General features: G+C 41.9%; 1 protein-coding gene across 1 annotated transcript in view; it reads right to left on the bottom strand.

Annotated features, from left to right (window-relative positions):
* Nucleotides 1-15192, bottom strand: part of sox5 (SRY-box transcription factor 5) — a 249566-nt gene that overhangs the window by 128105 nt on the left and 106269 nt on the right. The window contains exon 3 of the mRNA XM_039601285.1: nucleotides 14146-14222. The gene's annotated coding sequence lies outside the window, so the exon portion shown is untranslated. The remainder of the gene's footprint in view (nucleotides 1-14145; nucleotides 14223-15192) is intronic.

The following is a 15192-nucleotide window of genomic DNA, read 5'->3' as shown; positions in this document are numbered from 1 at the left end:
ATGCAGTTTATCAGCAAGAGATGAGGGAAAAGGAGCTGCTAGAAAAGGTGGGGGGGAGGAACTAAAGGAGAATAGAGCAAGAGGAGAAGGGAGGAGGAGAGAAGGGGTCAGCAGAGGTAGAGAAGAGTAGATGAATGCAACCCCTGTTCCTTAAACAAGGCCTGGGTAAACAGGAAGTACAGCTGCGCTTTCTGTCCCCGTCCCTGTGACTCTCTGTCTTTCACCTCCTGCACCTCCCTCCTCGGCCTGTCCAAAAATACACAGCATTCCTCCTAGAACACAATTACGTTTCCCTTATCTGATACTCTTAACTTGTGAATATAATAATGCACAAAAGTCAGTAAAAATGGAAGTAAACACAAATAACAAAGGTCTTGTAGAATATCTCGTTGCCTTCTCGTCACATGGTGAGGAGTCATGATAGTTGGCAATCTAGACACGCAGCTCCCCTTGGTGGGCCCTAATCCCCCTTTTTCTTTAAGAGAGAGAGGGAGTAGAGAGGAGGAGAAAGGAGGCATTGTGGTTCGAGACAGTGCAGTAAAAAGAGGAGCGTACAGTACCAAATTGAGGTCGCAGCAAGACAATGGCTGCCCTTCACTGGCTCATTCACACACGGTCTCCACACAGCTCTATCAAACGCCTCTTTCTTTTCTTCTTCCCCTCTTCTGGTCTGTTCTTTCTCTTTCTTTCTCTCACGTCCGCCTTTCTTCTCATCACAGAGGGATGGGGGATAATGAAAGACCGGCTCACCCAGGCTGTTCTGGGGCCCATTGCAGAGAAGAGGACCCCTCTCCCTCTCTCTTCTCTCTCAGTCCCTCCTGCTTTTGTCACTGGGTGCCTTCTCATCTTCTCTGTTCAACGCCTTACACCAACTCCACCCACAGCTTTTGTTTTGGAGGGGAGAATGCATAATTCAGCACGATGCATAAAAGTATCGAAAAAAAATGAAAAAACAAAACAAAACAAAAAACGGCACAATCACACCTTGAAGCCCATTTCTGATTTGTGTTTAGTGCCTTAATTAAAGAACACATCTACATGGAAAGGGTTAATATGAACAAGGAAAAATTCAAGGAAAGTACAAACCATTTGGGGTTGAAACAAAGTGGATTTTGCAGCATATGCTGCCAAAAGAGTAAAAATCTTCAGCACCTGTGGCTGTTGATGCTGTTGGTGAGCACAGTGCTGAAGATGATGGGAGGGAGAGTGTGTATAACGTGCAGTGGGATAGTGTCACACTCCGTGCACTCGCTGGTTTTGGGTTTCATCTCAGTGCAATATATTCATTTGTGTGGCTTTACATTTAACATGGTTTATATACGTACTCAGGATGATCAGCTGTGCTGTACTCGTTTTAAAATTTATGTTATATACTTTAGAGCCCCCTTTGCCTTCAGAACTGCCTTAATTCCTCAGAGATCGTGGTGCATATTACCATGATGGCTTCAGACGGTTACTGCAGATTTTTCAGTTGCACATCCATGATGCCAATTTCCTGTTCCGCCACATCCAAAAGGCGATCTACTGGCTTGAGACTGTGGAGGCCGGTCTCAAGCACAGTGAACTCACTCTCATGCTCAAGAAACCAGTTTGAGATGATCTGGTGGAAGGAGCCATTAGAATATGGGTACACTGCGTTTAATAACTGAATATAACACAGAGCACATTCAACTCATTCTGATGCTTGGTTTGAACTTTAGCAGGCTGTCTTGACGATGTTTACATGCCTTAATGAGATGCTCCCATCTTATTGGCTGAAGATGAAGATGTGCGCCTAATGAAATGGCCTGTCCATGTAGAATCTTATCATATCTAAAAATGTTGGCAAGTTTTGCTTAGTCACTTGGTCCTTGATTGATATTTGTTTTCCTGGATTCACATCACGGGACTTGAGGAAAAGTATCCAGAGTAGACAAAACAGTCAGTTCACACGACCATAAGTATCAAGCTAGGCATCCATCCATTTTCTTAACTGCTTATTCGACTGGGTCATTGGGTGTCTACAGTCTATCCCATCTGTCAGCAGGCAAAAGACAGGGTACACTGTGGTCCCTAGTCATCACAGGGCTAACACGGAGAGACAGACACACACACTCTCACATCACCACCTACTGTACAACCAGCAAACTAACCAAACATACATGTCTTTGGACTGTGGGGAAAAAGCTGAAGCACCCAAAGAAAACCCAAGCAGGCAAGGGAACACACACACAAATTCCACCCACAAAGGTCCCAGCCAACCGAGAGGTTTCGTTGGTGTGAAGTGTCAGAGACACTCGGTGCATAACCGTGCAACCCTACCACGACTATGACAATTAACATTTTTTGTAATCTTGTTTTTTTGTGCGCTCTGATGCAACATGTGAGCTGTTATGGAAGAAAACACATTTAATACTCTGTATTCAGGAGGACACACAAATGTGTCATTCACAAAGTCACGTAACCTATGGACTGCTTGTAAACAGAAAAGACCATGAAGAGTAAAATATGTGCCGATGAATGGATTCATAGAATCCAGAGTTTCACACGCAGACAAAAATCTGTGAATGCGTCTGCACAGAAACAAGTTAATAAGTGAAGAGGGCAAAAGCACCTTCGGGCTACTTGGGTCACAAAGGCTCACCCTCAAACCTAATTTGGCTTGGCAAACCTAATCGTTCAAAACTGATCGAATACAGAATCTGTTGGAGGCCTTTAACCGGTTTGCTGCGAGACAAGGGCGAAACAGGGATTGGCATTGTTATTTAAACCAGTGAAAAACTGTCTCGTAAACGCATTTAAGCAGAAGGACATGGATTGCCTGTAGGGTTGAGCGCATGATACTGTTAAGGTGGCCATTATTGCCCCAGTGGGAAAACGCTCATGTTCTTTTGATGGTCAAGTGCTCTTCAGAGGAAAGCAGTCATATCTCATCCTACATATAAACAATGGGCTGTAGTTCAACATGTACAAACAGGGGCGTATAGAGAGGAACCTTGATATATGCGTGCCCTCTATGACGCTGAGACACATCATGCCTGAAATCAAGTGAAGGGGAACAACATATAGTTTTGAGGTCAGAGGGTATAGGCAGTGAATATTAACTAGAGATAAAGGCGGGGGTTAGAGGTGTCACCCTGTTGGTTTTCTGTTAAACCTCAATATTCAAAGCAGTTGACTGGAAACTTGATTTTTATTTACATTAAAGTCACAGTAAAGAAACGTAAATGAACTGTATAGAAACATGTATTCTTCATCTGGATACCATAGATAACACGTCTCCAACTGTTAGCAATACAGTTTAGACAAATCAAGTGTGTATTAATATTTGCATAATGGGAATTTTGACAGCAGTGAAGTTTGCATTTTAATATAGCTAAAATAACAAGAGCTAAAAATTTGCTCCAAAGGGCTTTGAAATGCACAACACAGATCTTTGGTCCCTCTGGTAAAGCTTGTTACTGCCAGTCTTCTTCACTCCTGAAACCTATTTTAAACTTCATGTAATCAATCATATTTTAATGTGAAGTAAAATTAAATTAAATATCTGTTTATTTCTTTAGAGTTGTGGGACAGTTGTTAGCCCAAGACCAGGAATTTATCTTGGGATCTTATCGTATTTTAACAGCATACCAATCGTGGCTTTTTTTTTTTTTAGCTTGTATTGCAATTAATGCAATAACTTATTATCAGATTCATATCAAATTTAAATTTAATCTGCCCTATTAAAGTCGGCATACAACCAGTGCGCGCAGACAACTTCATGGTCAGCCCTCTGTCCTCTTGTGTGTGGAGGGAACAGCTGCTTGATCCATCATAAACAAAATGAGACAAAACAGGAAGTCATTTCTGTCTTTTGTTTCGTTATCTGCCTGTTATTTAGTTTATCTGCCTTCCTTAACTTTTTTCCCCACTGGGTGTGTTTGTCAGTAAAAGACTGGTGCATAAACCCACCCCCTAAAAAACATAGTCTGAGCAAGTCAAAACCATAAGCCTGGAAAAAAGTAAAGATGTCTGATACCATTTTAAGCTGTTCAGCTGAAATCAGTCCACTTATGGTCTGTGTCTTTCGTCTCATGCTAGAAGTGGGAAATAAATCTGTGTCTCTGTCTGCCTATCTCACCAGATAGCACTGATCTGTTTATGTGTTTCGGTCACACAGTCACATCATGGAGAGTGGATAGCGTTACCTTAACCAGGTGCACACGGGCCCCATCCCTCAACCCAGCAGCAATGCATCAGTTATTGGCAACCATACAGAGGTGTGATAGGACGACTGGACTGTGGAGCAGATCGGCCAACCCCACCAGGCTGTCCATGTTCCAATCCTCATCTATAGTCACGAGTTCTGGGTAGTCGCCAAAAGAACTAGGTCATAGATACAAGCAGCTCAAATGATTTTCCTCCATGATGTGGCTCGGCACAGCCTTAGAGTCGCTGTGAGGACTAACAGACAGGAAATTAATGATACAATGTAACATAATGGACATGTGTGTCACAATGCACAATGTCAGAACTGAATTATGTGTTCGTCAATATAATACATTATAGCGTTCAATGCCAAAAGTATTCCGTCACCTATCCAAATAATTGAATTCAGCTGTCCCAAGTCGTTTCCACGTATGTATAAAATAAGCACCTAGGCATGCAGACGTCTTCTGCACCTGTGTCACCTGTGCAACAAGTCCAGTCGAGCCAGGCCCTCTCAACCAACATCAGTGTCACACCTCACAAATATGCCTCTTGAAGAATGGTCAAAAATTCTCAGAAATACACTCCCAAACCTTGTCTTCCCGGAAGAGTTGAAGCAATAATAGCTGCAAATGGATTAAGAATGGGATGTCACTCGAGTTCATATGTGTGCGAAAGCAGACAAGTGAATACTTTTGTTAATATAGTATATTTAAAGGGCAAGTATTAAGTCGTCAACAGGTACATTTTAAAATCGCTTGTTATAGACTGTGCACCAATCCGAAAGCTGGTATTAAATGGTAAAAACAGTCACTGCAGTGCTCTAATTCAGGACATTGCCATTTTGCTTTGCAGCTTACACAACACATACAATTTCAAAGTACCAGACAGGAAACAGGCTGACCATAAAACAGTTAACTGGAGGACACAACACACAACAGGTGGTCAGACAGACATGGTACTAATGGAACTGATTGTAGATCTAGTCAGAGAGGTGACGCTCAGTGGCCCTGAGGGAGCAGACAGTGGGCCTGACCTTCCAATCTTACATACAGCGCAGCCACTCTCATGCTGTAATTACCTGTCACACTCTGAGCGTGTGGGTTTTGGAGGAAGGGGTGTGGTAGGAGGCAACACTTGCACTTGACCCTATGTGCAACCCAACCCTCTGTTTGGCAAAAAATGACATGAGAAAAAAAAAAGTGACATGTGTGTCTACCTGAGACCCTGACTCCCCTGGCCCTCTCCCTTTCTGGTTCCCAGTAATTACCTGTGGGCCTACTGAGGGGTGGGGACCACTGCGTGCTGCCAGTGAAGCACTCAGGGAGATGTGGGATTGATGCACACTCGGCGACCTCTCTGATTGGGGTTAACAACAGCCTCATTTGCATTAAGAGATGGGGCTTTCATTAGCTACAGTAGCAAGATCTCAGGTGAAGAACACACACACCTGCACACATGGCCACGCATGAAACATTCAATCACACACAAACACGCACGGTGAGGATATAGCATTTAACTTTTCAGACATAACGCTCTTTTTGCATGTTTCTGTCACAATAGCAGAACTTTTACAAGACAACAGATTTTCTTTGAATCTTGGCAGCTACACTGGTTACTGGACAACAGTACAGACACAGTACATATGCTGAAAAAAGTAACTACCTCAAAATTGGTTCACAGGCACTAAATAACTATAGACTCTGGTTTGTACTTATTAGCCCATAATGTCTGATAAAGAGCGGATCTATGCTTAGTTTGGCCAGGTGATCACCATCTGTATATAAAAATACAGGCCGCTAGTGCTACCCTCTCAGCCTCCTATTAGGTGCACCTATGTTATTAATGTGAAACTCCATCGTCACTGTGAGTTATATAAGAAAGCTTCCTCATTCGCATATGTTTGTGGTTGGTTACCTTACAAGCAGGGTGACTATCAAACGAATGCAGCTGTGATAACTTCTTTAACAATCTGCTTCAAAGTAATAAAAACTGTTGATTACTGATTAGATACTGTATATAATCAGCATTAAACGAGATAAATGGGCAACTCAAACAGGACCCTATATATATTAGCTTCTCAGTGTATCAGCATGCCTACACCAAGAAAGGCTGGCATGTGAACATAAAAACTGCTTCTCTAAAGATTAGATGCAAAATAACACTGGAAAATAGGTAGGTGGGTTTCTCTGACGAGCCAACATGAAACAGCGCACCGTGACCAGCAGTGTGTGTTCCTTCTTACACATTCAACACCCAAAAAGCAACACTGGAATTTATCTGAAATTTACTTTTTCACAACGCAATGGTCCAGGATCTGTGGAAGATTAAAAAAGTCAAAATGAGATTCTTGGAGAAGGTTTTGGCAATGACATACTTAGCCATGTGCAGAATATTCCTCCATATCATCTCCCAGCACCACTTAGCAGAAGCAAATCCTGCAAGCACCCCTGAGACAAACAAGCCAGAACAAACTGGTTTTTTTTTTTACCTTCACCAGAATGGGCACTTGCAGGTTTTGTTCTGGCACCGAGAGATTCTGGCAAAACTACGGTGCCCCATCTTGAACTGGAACAGGTTTGATTTACCATGTTAAAAATGAAGTTTCTTCATAACACAAACCGATACAAACATTTGCAAGCACAGAAAAGCCATCACAGACAATATACAACCTATGACAACTCAGTGTATGTCAGAGGAAAACAGAGTCACGCTACAAAGCGGACACTTCCCTCAGTGACACCTACAAATGCTCACACACACATAGTCACACACTCTGTCCTGCACTGTCATGTATAATTCAGCGTGTGGCCGGGTGGGCAGATGCCTCATCCCCAGGGGGTCCCATCATGCCTTCACTAGGATGAAACATTTAACAGCACAGGACAAAATGGAACACGCTCAATGAAGAAACAGGAAGGGTTTTAGAAGAACACATCACAATTGTAGTCATCAAATTATCACTTTATATACTTAGATATCAGTCCTTTAAACCTATTACTAGTAGTACAATAAATAGGGATGAAGTCAAAGTCTCAAAGCTAAGACCACTGCCATGAAAACTGACACACAAGTTAATATCTGAAGGCTGTGGGGCTTTTCCTTTAATATTATTGCCCTTGAAATAGCAAACATTCAAGTCCAACATACATTTAATCAAAATTAAAAAATGAACAGTTTGTAATCTTAGTGTGTCACAGCCTGGCTACCAGCTTCATCAGGTCGTTCCATATATTTAAACACAAGCAATATAGAAATGAAAAAAAAGACAAAAAACTCAGGGCCTTTAACAAATGATCACAATTAAGAATGAATGAAGTAATGTGGATGCTTTCAATGAGTAAATCATAGTATGGGATATACAAGTACTACAAAGTAGCTGAAGTTACAACTATGCTGTCAAAATTTTCACAGAAGTTGTTTCCATTCAGGAAATAAAGTGGCAACGATCTTCTAGAGACTCCTTGTCTTCTTAAAAACACAACGCAACGCAGAGTCGAGGAGTCTGTTTGGGCCGACCTGTTGCAGCGGGGTGAAGCAGAAACCGGTTACACAAGGAAAACTAATAATTCAAAGTACCCTGTGAGTTTAAATGCGACTCCCAGGGCTCTTGCTTAGGTGGCAAGCTGGAAATTAGACTTCCAATTAAGCCTAACCAAAAAAAAAAGTATTTAAAACTGCCCTACTAATAAACAATTAAACATACATTTGAATAACACTGAAGACTGCATTCAAACCTTAATGGGAACAGACGTTCACACAGAAATGTAAAGACGGGCTGACACAAACACAGCTTCTCCTTCTAAGACACAGATACTTGGAGAAAACAAATAACCACATGTCTGCCTGCACGCACACAAACACACACACACACACACACACACACACACACACACACACACACACAGTAGTGGGTCATTAAGTGAGTTGCTGCACAGCTGTAAAAAGTGCTTTTATAGCAGCCTAAGTGAATATCGGTACAGAAACAATATGGCTGCATTATATCAATATCATGTTCCATATTCAGCGCATGATGGTACAAAGAAGAGGAAGCTGTGCGTGAATGTGTGTGTGCGCATGCGTGTGTGTGTATGTGTGAATGTGTGCCAGCGCTTGATGGAGCAAAGACGAAGAAGCTCTCTGTAAGTGTGAGCAGATGCTGATGCTTTGTGTGTGTCTCTGCGTGTGCGTGCGCGTTTGTGTGAGAGAACCTAAGCAGGCCTGGAGTGAGGCCAGGCGGCTGTAGACTGTGCATATTAATGTGTTATAACCTTGACACAGACCGTGCTGCTGATGCTGTAGAGGAGCTTCCTCTGATGACATCATATAAGACGACAGGAACTCCTGCCTGATTTAACAAAGCGAGGCATTACTCCTTACAATACCTTCCATCTCCACCCCCCTCCCGACCCCTATATTCTATCCCGTTCCTGTCTTTTTCTTTCCTTTAATGCAACACCCTCCTCCACCTCCATCAATACCTCCCGTCCCTCATACTGTGCCATCTGTGTACCTCTCCAATGATTCATAACTCTTCTTCTCTTGGGTTTGTCGACCAACTCTTATCCCTCCCAACCCAACACCGCATACTCACACACATCATCAACCCATTCTAGGGCTGCTCGATTATGGCAAAAATGATAATCACGATTATTTTCACTGAAATTGAGATCTCGATTATTTGACGATATTTATTTAACAATAACAATGTATTGAATAATGGCTTTAAAGATTGTCAAAAAATAATATAAAATAGTGTGCAAATACTGATTACAGTGGAAATGTTTGCAATATAAAAAATAAATGAAAAACGTAAACATCTATGTTTAGTGAACTTCAAAATACTGCACAATATTTGATCCACGTCTGACTCTGCGAACCCGTAATGTTTCCACACCACTGAAGTCGTTTTACCTCTCTTTTCAACCAACGGCATTCTTTCTTCAGCAGCCGTTATCCTCTCCTCTCCAAATAACTTCTGCTTAGCTTTCCGAGCTTTCCGAGCTTCCCTCGGGTCCTCTTAATTGTTGTGACGCGTGTTCGAAACGCAGAGAGGTGCGCTCGATTTGCCACACGGAGCAGCGCGAGAGTAAAGTACGAGGGAGGTGCTAATAATTGGCTCAGTCATTTTTAATGATCGTTGAAAGCCCAGATCGTAATCTAGATTAAAATTCGATTAATTGAGCAGCCCTAACCCATTCCCTTCTTTTCCACCTGTCCTTCCCTAATTTCCTCACACCTGCTGAACCATTAGCTACTACTAGCATTCTACTTTCTCCTCAGTAAATCTTCTGCTTTCCTTCCTGCATTTCTCTTTCTTTAATCCAACCTGTCCTCCTCACATTCCCTCACTCCCCATCCACATTCCTTTTTGCCTTTCATCCTCATCTTCTCTCCTGTATTGTATCACCATCACATCTTTCACTCTTCATCACCTACTACCGCTTACTTTCTAGTTCTACCTTTTCTCTAACCTCATCTCCTCAAACCTCAAGTGCTCCACATTAACCTCATCTTCTTCCACTTTCAACCCCCTCTATCATAACTTCTTATAACCTTGTCTCCTATCAACTTATCCCTCCAAAGCATGCACACTCTGCCCTTCTCCCCTCATCTATACTATGCTACTATCCCGCTCACCTTCTTCTCGTTCACACTGCTGCTGTTTTTTTTCCTCTAACCCTCGCCCTTTTGTTTTGCCTTTTTCTTCTAATTTCATCAACTTCTCTTCTCTCCATTTTTCACCCAACCCTCACCTCCTGTGCCTACTCGTATTTATCCTAACTGAACCAACTCTGCCCCTTTTATCTTCACCTCACATCTTTCAGCTTGGCCTGTTTTTTTCTATTTCTTCATTTCTTTCAACTTTGTCCCCTCACACCCCGGGTCTTCCACCACCTTACTGGCCTCTCCTTTGCCCTTGCGGATCATTATCGTCATTCTCCTCCCATTTTCTCTCCCTCTCTCTCTCTCCTTTGTGACTGTATACAATTCTGGCTTCACTACTAAACTCTTTCTCTCCCTTTCGGTCTCACTGTGTTTCCATTCTCTCTCTCCTCCACCCCCCTTTTCCCTCTCTCTCTCTCTCTCCCTCTTTCAGCTCACTGCCAGGCTACCACAGCCCAAACTGTTCAGCTGCAACTGTTCCAAGCCCAATAATTACAGCTTGTCAGAAAGAATTAATTTTCTCATTTCTCATAAAGACGTGTAAAAAATTACCATGTTATTATAACGCTGCCACTCTCTTGAGGCAACAACGAAAACCAAATTTAATTTCGGAAATTCTTCCCTCGCACATTAAATTAAACACATAAATAAGAGTTTAGGAATTGGGGGGAGGTTGTCGGGCGGGGGAGCATATGTTCGTTAGGCCAGCCCCAGCTCTGGGTAATGGCCGTCGTAATGTTTTGATGGGCCCGGCTATTGGTAAGCACCAATACATTTGCATGATCACCGTCGCGGCAGGCAAGCGAGCTGCCAATTAGCTCTCGTACAGCTCTGGACAGTGCTGGGAGAGAGAGAGGGAGGACACGGGATCTGTTTGGCATAAGAAACACACAGCAAGATATGGAACAGAGCTAATTAACAAGCACGTATGGAGAAAAGCAGATTTACTGCAGGGAGATGCTCTAAGGGACTTTTCATGGAGGATCGTATCTGTTTAATATATGTTAAGGAAAATAGAGCAAGGCTCGCTTCAGTGCTGATGGACTGAGATGCAATAACATCAATTAAAAATACACTGTCTTTAAATAAAACATATTGAGCACCATTCTCAGTTACTGAATAAAACACTGCATACATATACTATACTGACCCTACTTCTGGCATGACCTATGACCTCAGTAAACACTTTCCTGATTTAAGTTCTTATTTAAGGGTGTTCATTTTGTATTTAGAGTCAGAAAGAACCCTACAGCAGGGTATGCTCTGACTTTACTGTGCTGACGATATAATGTTGTCTTGAACTAACCCCACAGCAGCTTCAAAAAAAAGCTCAGCTTGAGACATCACAATGTTAAAAGTACAAAAATTTAGGACTAAAAAAAGTTTAAAAAAGGTATTTGGTGATAGGTAAGGGATGGAAGTTAAGTTGTATTTTATTTGGGCTTCAAAGTTGCATTATTAGATGCCACTGTTACTCACACCTTTTTTTTAAGTCCTTTCCTCTTTCCTCCGCCCTTCCTTTCCATTTCACAAAGACGTTTGTTCCTGTTATCTGTAGAGCAGGAGGTAGACATTGCGTGCCTTCAGGGAGAGGCCTACATGCACGGATTCATGTGCATTTTTAGCCCACAAACTTGTGAACATTGCTGCTGCGCGACTCAGAGTGTTGTCCTGATACTTAGACTCATTCCTTCTTACTGTTCACGGCAGGCCAAAACAACCCCCAGGCCAAATGTCCCGATACTCCCAGCAGGCTGATGATCACACAAGTGTAAGATAGACGACTATACCTTAGAAATCCCTGTATGTACAGCAATGTTTCAGCATCCCTACATCATACAGTAGATCAATGACAGCAATGTAGTACTTTAGGTATCATTTGCCAAGATTATATCTCCATCTGGCTCATTATCCAGTTCATTAGAAGACTTCAACTTGTCGTCACACATGTATGCCAGGCCAAAAGAGACAAAATGCAAGGGAAACAAGCAAATGCAGGTGTCACAGCTCCCTTCTGAGCCTTTGAGTTATTTCCTGATGATAATTCACACACTGTTTGGTGCTCACAAAATGCAGAAGTCGAATACTAAAAGCGTGAAGTCAGACGTTAGAAAAGTGTGATCAAACTGATGTAGAACATCAACCCTTCTCAATCTGACGGGAAACTCCCATAATGACACAAACTCACCCAAGCACAGATGAACGAGGTGTCCCCTCCAACTCCCCAGCACAGCGAAGACAGGGACTTTCCCTGCCTGCAGCACGGCACGCATATACACACACATTCCCAAGCGCACACACAGAGAAAAAGGTCACCCCTGGTTGGCACACACGCAGTAGGCAGAGTCATGGCTGATTTGACAAGGCCGCGACAAATGTTCATACATCCATACAAGTACACAGTGGAACGCACGTGCACACACACGCACACACACTGAGCATGGTCAGTGTAACCAGTGCCAGCTAAGTCTCCTCAGCAAAGCAGCGATGGGTCTGCAATCTGTGATCGTGACACTGCCTTGACACACACACACTGTCTGGACTTCCACTCACACGTAAACGCATGCAAACACAGAAAGAGCATGAAAACACTACCACGCTATTTTATGGTCATTTGTCTTGTATCTGGTTTTGCTTTCACTGTCTTCTTCTGACTCCGGGCCCTGCGCACCATACACTTCTATCCACTGTGACATGTCCTTATATTTATAGGAATTCAAACTGCCGAATTTATTTCTTAAAGTTTTGAGACGAGTAGTGAAAGTTCCAGAGAGAGAGGCATATGAGTCTCAGGGTGTTTTCACACCTGCTATGTTTAGTCCGTTTAAATCCAACACTGGTTTGATTTCCCCATTGGTGCGGTTCTTTTTATTTTGTGAAGACTTGGCTTCTGGTTAACTTCGCATCAAAGAATCTTCATGCTGTAATAAACTAGAACTTGCCAATCACAAGCTAGGCCCACCTTAAAACAAACCCTGATGTATATCACTAGATGATCTGTTAGAAAGCTCTCATGCACTGGTTTTTGTCATGTTTCAGTTTCAGTCTATCATGTGGAGGATACTGAAGAACAATGGTGTGTACGGCAGGGCTGCGAGGAGAAAACACTGTTCTCTGCAGAGAGCGCTTCCCATTTGCACATGCATGAGTCAGAAGACTGTTTGAACAGTGTTTCTTGGATAGATGAGATTAAAATAGACATTTTCATTTATGTGAGAAGGGTTATATACATATATATATATGTATATATATACATATATATATATATATATATATATGTATATATATGTGGAGATAAGAAAAAAAATGCATCACACTATTAAAAATGGATCCCAATCAAGAAACATGGTGGTATTGGTATCGTGGCTTTAACCTTTTTTGCTGCATCTGAGCAAATATGGCTTGTCATCACCGATGAGACAATCAAACTATTCAATTCTAAAATCGCCAGGACATCTGTCAGTGATCTAAATGATAGGAAAAGGTATGATGATAGGAAACAATGACAGAAATAACTGGAAAGAGCCTGAAGTGAGCACCGAATATGAGGAAACCCACACAAACCTCAGACCTGAAGCTGTTCTGAGTACGGCAATGGTCTAAAACTCTTCAGTGCTCACCCACAGGACGGTTCACCAGACACCTTAAACATTTAGCTGCAGTCACTGCTGAACAACTTCGACACTAAAAGCAAAATTTCAAATGCTTTTTCTCTTCACTGATATGCAATGGATCGTTTTCCTTAAAACTATTTTGTCTAACAGGTGATCCAGGTGATTGATATATGTATTTTTTGTCTGTCTGTTTTGTTGGTTTTTGGTTTTTGCCCTTTATCACAGTTCCTCTTCACCGCTGTTTTTCTTTCCCTCTTTCTTTCTCCCTTTTCTTTTCCCCAGTCAAGTCTGTCACGTATTTAGCAAGTGAAAATAAAATAAAATAAACAATAAAAGGTGAATCAAATAGACCAATACGGCAAGGCTGGGATGGTCCATTTGGTAAAGTAAATCCGTTGGGCATCTTTCTTTGCCTTTAGACAATAATTCTGATGGCAAAAGAACCAAACGGGACAGGCAAAAAAAACCAAAACAAAACTATTTTGTCTAATATTTTTATTGTATTTAGTTTTTAAACCTCACTTTAGAAATTTATTAAAGTTTCAGGTCATGTTTATGCAGAAATCTGGAAAATAATAGAAGGTTCACAATTTTCTTCCCATCTGTATGCCTATGTAGACTAAAACAATAGACTATATCTGGAATATCTGAGTTAAAAAGTGCACCACTCTTAACAGGAAAAAAAGGCCCTTACCAGTTACTTGATGAGCAATATGAAGGAAAAAATATCCAGAAGTAATCAGCTGCTCTGTCCACTTAGCCCCTTCAAACCTGGACACAAAGAAGAAAACAATAAGTAACTGTATGACTATCCTGTGGTACATAAAATGTTTATTTTTTAAACAAAAATCAAAGAGGGTGAAACTGAGAAAGGGAGATATATCAGTGGCAAAGTCACAAATAAATATTTTCAAAAGTGCCTAAAAAAAAAGTTTGACTATTTGACTTTTTCGGCTTTTTGACATTTCTCCCATTGAAGGCACATGTACGGTGAAGTAAACTGCAGCCATACTGACTCCAGTGGTCGTCAAACTTTCCAGCACACAGGGCTTCTATGTGACAAATTGCTCTGACTCATAATGTGAGAAGTAAAACTGATGGTTTACAGAATAAAGACACAGAAAGTTAGAGGAAGGAGGAGAACCAAAAAAGCTGAAGGCGACAGTCAATAATTCCATCTTAAAGAACCTTTCCTTCTTTCCTTCCTACTCCCTTTCCTCTGCCTGACCCTCCCCCCTTTGCTCCCTACATTCTTCTTACCCTCGCCCCTTCATACCAGAATTCTTACATCTATAAATATCAACAAGAGAGTCTATAGAACTACATACACACATACTGTAAACACACACACCAGTCTAAACCAATGAGCACAGTGGCGTATTGTGCCAGCAGAGCCAATACACACTTCCACGGCCATTACTCCCCATGGAAACAGGCGAGCGCGTTCACACACACATGTGATGTTGACGTTGTACCCGCACAGTGGCTGCCTTAGACAATAAGCTATTTCAGGGCCAAATCGCTGACAAAAATCCATTTTTCCACCCCACTAAAAAAGATCAGGAATGAGGGAGGGAGAAAGAGCAGGATAGAGAGAAAAGCTGAAATCAAATAAACAGTGGCGTACATCTCTCTTAAGCTGGATTTATCTCTGTATTTTGTCATCATTCTAATTTATTCCCCAACCTGCTTACAATTACCGCCTTTTCAAAACTCATATTGCCGGCTTGTTGTTGTTCTA

This window comes from Oreochromis aureus, linkage group 17 (genome assembly GCF_013358895.1).
Source record: "Oreochromis aureus strain Israel breed Guangdong linkage group 17, ZZ_aureus, whole genome shotgun sequence".
NCBI classification, from domain to species: domain Eukaryota; kingdom Metazoa; phylum Chordata; class Actinopteri; order Cichliformes; family Cichlidae; genus Oreochromis; species Oreochromis aureus.
Note: the sequence above shows the minus strand (reverse complement) of the source record. Positions and strands in the feature narration are given on the sequence as shown.